Raw genomic sequence first — 6,147 nt, forward strand, 5'->3', positions numbered from 1 at the left:
AAGGATGAATCTTTTGTAACCATGTGTGTAAAATACTATTGTTAAAAATAAATGCTTTTTAAAATTCAATTTTTTTTTTTTTTAACTTCCCGTAGGGTAAGTTATTGTAATGGGCCGAAAATCGGAATTGAAAATTTTTACATTTCTCGACGTTTTGAAGGTTTCTGAACGTTTTGGCATACCTCAGAAAAAATGGATGTGTGTGTGTGTGTATGTGTGTGTGTGTGTATGTATGTGTGGATACAAATTTCCAGTCACGTTTTAGGGCGCACGGATCAACGGATTTGAATGGTTCAAAAAACATTCGATTTCTATTGATAGGGAAAAGAGCTGATTAGTTTTTGGCAAAGACAGGTCCAGCCGTTTCGAAGATACGGAGCAAAGAGTGCAGAAAATAGAAATCGAATTTTTGAGAGAACGGAGTATCCGATTTGAATGATCTAAAAAACATTCAATTAGTAATAATTGGGAGAAGTGTTTATTAGTTTTTCGCAAAGGCAGGCCCAGCCATTTTGAAGATACGGAGCTAAATATGTAAAAAATAGCAGTTTTTGAGAGAACTAAGCGTCCGATTTAAATGATTCAAAGAACTTTCTGCTTGTCTTAACAAAATAATTGATTTTGGAAAAAAAATTTGTTCCAATTTTTTTTTTTTTTTTTTTAGTTTTTTGTATATCGAAAATATTTCAGATTTTATTTTATTATTTTATATTAGACAATGATACAATATTTATAATAATCTATTAGAAAACATTCAGTATTCAACGGGAAGTTCCAGCAATTTGCCTTAAGGCACGGTGCCATAATAGCCTCAAGACAGAATTCCACTTACAGCTAGTTAATTTTGAATTCAAACGGTCTACGCACTCGTTCTACGATCGACGCGTGCGCACCAAGGGAGAGCAGCTCGAACTAACCCCGGCAAGTTGACAGTTAACGTGGCAACGAAATATGCCCCGAGAGAGCGATCTATATACTCTTCTTTTATCTATGCATTAAAACCCTTTTGATATCAATCACTCATAGTAGTGATGTGCCAAGTCGAATCAAGTGATTCGAATCATTCGAATCAAGCCTTAACGACTTGATTCGAATCAGATTTCACTTGATTCGAATCAACTCGTATCAAGCCGCGAAATATTTACTGTGATGAAATATGTATTAACACAAATTTTTCATAAATATAAAATTTTTCATAAATATATAAATATAACTAGTGGGGTGGGTGGCATTGTGCCTTATGGCAAATTGCTGAAACTTCCCGTACCGTAACGAAATGTTCGAGGAATACTGAATGTTTTCAAATAGATTATTATTAATATTGTAACCAGTGGCGGATCCAGCTTCGGCGTCAGGGGGGGGTCATAATTGAAAAGTTTTTATAGTCCTCAATGAGTATGTAACAAATATATATATATATATATATATATATATATATATATATATATAAGATAGAGCGGGGCTTAAAGATTTGCGGGTAAAAAGGTCCACCACCGTATCTCAAAAACAAGTAAAGTTAAGGATTTCTTAACAACAATTATTGAAAGTGGAGGAAAAATGTACAACTAGCCATCACCCTGATTCTTACGACGTTAAAAAAAGCATTTTTACAAAAGATAAATTAAATAAATCTTTATTTCAACTCTGCTGGTGACTATTTTGGACAAAATATCAAATCAAGATTATATACAGAGTTATCTCTGTAAAAAATGTATCTATAAAATTCATATTTTTTATTAGTTGAGTAATGTAGCATGTAGCTATTATTTCGTTAAATCCCTCTAAAATTAAAAATAGTAAATTAGATTGTTTGTCCTCTCGCCGTCGGATTTTACCACGCCTTTGGGGTAAAAAAAGACCAAGTGACAAATTTTTTAAAAACAGCAAAAAAACACATTTTTGCAGTGATGAATTAACTGGAGGTTGTACTAAAACATAGTCAGATGGTTTTTTGTTTAATGTGTTTTATTGGTTGTTATGTCTTTCGTTTATAATTGCTCAAATTTACTTAGCCTTACCTTATGTATGTGTATATTTTAAAAAATAATCTGCGTCTTTGACGTGAGTCAAAATTTGACCTTTCCTCGATGTTATCTCGTCTAAACCGATGTTAAAATTTAAAAACTATAAAATGAAACTGGAATAGCGCTTGCGTTGATTAGTTTTTTGAGACAATTGGTCGATTGGTTTCTTTACTATTGGCAGAAAAGTGCAAAAATTATCGTCTATGTTTTTGTCAAAAATTCTTAACCGTTTTTTGTTCGATTGATATCATTTGGAAATAAATAGTTTCTGTCGAAGATCGGTCAAGTCGTTTCTTTTCCATAATAGATTGTCACATTTTTTGGCGATTTAAGTGAAACTTTGCATGGCGATAGATTTTCTACTCTAAATGAACGTACTAAACTATAATAAGGCCTGCGACAAGTGGTTTTACTTATGATAATTAAAGTTTGGATTATTTGGCCGCGCTTTTAAAAAATTCACCGTGTATATGTATTCGGCTTCGTATTTCGTATGTGTTCATTTTCGATCAATGTGTAATATTCAAACCATTTTTAACTAGTTTGTATTGGTATTTTGCCTTTAAGCAAGTTACATAAACTTCCCGAAATTTGTTAATAATCGACTTTCAGTAAAAAATAAATTAATTTATGAGGGATTCAAGGTATTCTCAGTGGATTTACAATATCACAAATAATTGAAAACAAAAACGTTAACTCGGAGTATTTTCTAAAGGCAAATTTTCAAAATTCAATAATTTTTATAATTGAACTAGTTGCCGTAGGATTTTAATGGTTTAGTATGTTCATTAAGACTAAGTACTCTATCGATAAACCAAATAAATCGTCTACTTTTAATTTTAACAAACGTCAAAAAAACTACTCATTTTCTTAAACTTTGATGAATTTTCAAAATTAAACTACTTGTCGTAAGGCCGTAATATTTCAATAAGTTGTATAAGATCATGATATATATCATCAAAAAAAGTTTAAAAATCGGCTCAAATATTTTATTCAACGATGAAATACAAGCAAACGGCTCGGTAGATTTTCACCTAAAACTAATCAGTTTCATTCTCAACTAATATCTTTCAAACAGTTTTTGATTTTTTAAAATCGAATCAGTAGTTTGTGCTTAAATGTGGACGAAAAGTTTGAATATTTTTTCCGAATTTCAAAGAAACGGCTCTGCCGATTGTCGCACAAAACTGACAAGCGTTAGTCCTCATTCATACACACATCAAATGGTTTTTAAATTTCTGAAATCGGTCCAAACGTTTTTGAGCAATCACCGATGAAAAGTCTAATTTTGACAAATGCCAAAAAAACGATACTAATTTTTGCAAACTTTGACGAATTTTTAAAGCTAAACGAGTTGTCGTGTGGCCGTATTTGTATGATCTAGAAGACTATGATATCTACTGTCAAAAAATTTTTTCAACACTTTATTACAAGAAAACGGCCAGGCCGATCTCTACTAACAACTCATCAGCACGATTCCCAATCAATATCTCTCGAACGGTTTTTGAATTTTCAAAATCGATTCAGAATTGCGGGCTAAAACGTGAACGAAAATTTTTTCACTTTTCTGCTATTTACAAAGAAACGACTAGCTGATCGTCGCGCAAAATTGATAAACGCAAGTCCCCATCGCGATACATCAAATGGCTTTTAAGTTTTTGAAATCGGTCCAGCCGTTTTTGAGAAAACGCCGTTTTTCGGCAAAAAATTTGTTCACACACACACACACAAACACACATGATATACTTTTTCCAAATTTGGTCTCATTCGATTCAGACTGGCTTGAAACGTCGAGAAAACATAAAATTAGCGAATCGGATATTTTGATGAAAACATAAACTTCTCCTTCGGGAAGTTAAAAGTAACTACTATATATGAAAAAAAAATTGCCGTAGTTTCCCACTTCGAAATGGTTTACAGCGATTAGGTATACTTCTCTAAATCAGTCATTATTAATTTCCCGTAGGGTAGTTATAGTAATGGGCCGAAAATCTAAAATGATTTTTTTTGCATTTCTCGACGTTTTGATGGTTTTTGAACACTTTGGCATACCTCAGAAAAAATTGATGTGTGTGTGTGCTTTGTATGTCCGCAATTTTTCGTCCACGTGTTCAACCGACTTGAATGGTTCAAAAAATATTCGATTCTTATTGATAGAGAGATGTGCTGATTAGTTTTTCGAAAAGACAGGTCCAGTAGTTACGGAGATACGGAGTAAAGAGTGCAGAAAATATAATTCGAGTTTTTGAGAGAACGGAGTATCCGATTTGAATGATCTAAAAATCATTGAGTTTGTAATGATTGTGAGATGAGGTGATTAGTTTTTGGCAAAAGCAGGTCCAGCAATTTCGAAGATACTGAGCTAAATGTGCAAAAAATGGCAGTTTTTGAGAGAACTGAGCGGCCGATATGAATGATTCAAAGAACTTTCTGCTTGTTTTGACAAAATAATTGCTTTTGAAAAAAATTTGGCTTAATTTTTTTTTCAAAACTTTTTTTTGTATATGGAAAATATTTCAGATTTTAATATTGATTCTGACTAAAGTTTAAAACGTATATACTTCAAATAAATAGTTTTAACTTTGCAATTCAGTTTAAATAATTCTTATAAATATCAGACATTGTTACAATATTTATAATAATCTATTTGAAAACATTTAATATTTCTCGAACATTTCGTTAAGGTACGGGAAGTTCCAGCAATTTGCCTTAAGGCACGATGCCATACACCCCACTAGTATATAATATATATTGATTAAGTCGTCTATTTACAGATGTTAGGATTACTGAAAGTTCATGCATAAGGACCACTCACAATCAGTTAAATTTTTTTATTTTTGAATGAAATTTTGTTCCTAAACTGTAATAAAACATATATTTGCAATACGATTAGAAAATCCTTAAATTTTAGGGTTTTTGACTCCGTCATTCGTCTACAATCAGTTAAATATTCAAGTTATAAAATGTGTTTGGTAACAAAATACATAAATAAAATCATTATAAAGTAATTTTGTTGTTGAATTAGTGTTTTATCTAAGTCCTAAAACAGGTTCAGGAGGGGGTCATGACCCGCGTGACCCCCCCTGGATCCGCCACTGAGGTAAGCAGAAACGACGAAATAGTGATACAAACATTGAATAATCTAAAAGAATTATGTGAGGGAAATACAAATTGGAACAGGAAAGAAAACCCACTCTTAGTTAGTAGCTACCAATGGATAAATAAATATAAATAGTTAATTGCGCAACATCTAGATTGCCAGTTCCGCTATCCTTTGGAATATAGGTGGGTACCAAAATAACAAAATATTAGATAAAATTACTGAAAAAACATATCCAAATTACACACTTATTTTTACGGATGGATCAAAGAAAGAAGGTGCTGGTTGCGCCGTGTATGTACCCGTAGTACTCAATATAGAACAGAAATATAAATTGCCCAAAAGAACTTCTAGTTTCACTGCCGAGATTATGGCCATCAAAATAGCAATAAATATAATAGAAGAAAAACAAATTACAAAGAGTGTTATTTTATCTGACTGTAAATCAGCTCTAGAAGCTATAAATAGAACTAACGAAAATTAAAGCAAATAAAATAGTATATGAAATAATAGATAAAACTATGAGTCTAAAAATGAAAGGATTTGACCTAAAATTTATGTGGATAAAGGGACATGCAAGAATCGAAAATGAAAGAGCGGACGAGCTGGCCAAGAATGGATGTTATTTGGGAACCGAAATAAACAACATTTTATCAGCAGATATTAATAAAATAGTCATAAAAAAGAAAGAGAAAAATGGCAAAGTATATTCGACAACATTAGTCAAAGAAAAGGAAAAGTTTATCATGAAATAAATCCAGATATTCATTCGAAACCGTGGTTTTAGAAGATAACTGAAAACAGCATGGACATGAGTACCGTTATAAGAATGCGAATTGGTCACATAAAAAATAGAGCATTTTGGCTATTAGTCTGAATCATCGCAGTACCATTATCTAAATATATAATTTTTATATAAATATCAGATTTTTTACTTTTGCATTTAATTTAAAAATATTGAATGTCAATTTCATATATCCAATATGCACTAAATTTTTAAATGCCAAAATATTTCCTTTTTGG

The sequence above is a fragment of the Ctenocephalides felis genome, unplaced genomic scaffold (genome assembly GCF_003426905.1).
Source record: "Ctenocephalides felis isolate EL2017-DRISC unplaced genomic scaffold, ASM342690v1 CF-g0.4_SCAFFOLD_00845, whole genome shotgun sequence".
NCBI classification, from domain to species: Eukaryota; Metazoa; Arthropoda; class Insecta; order Siphonaptera; family Pulicidae; genus Ctenocephalides; species Ctenocephalides felis.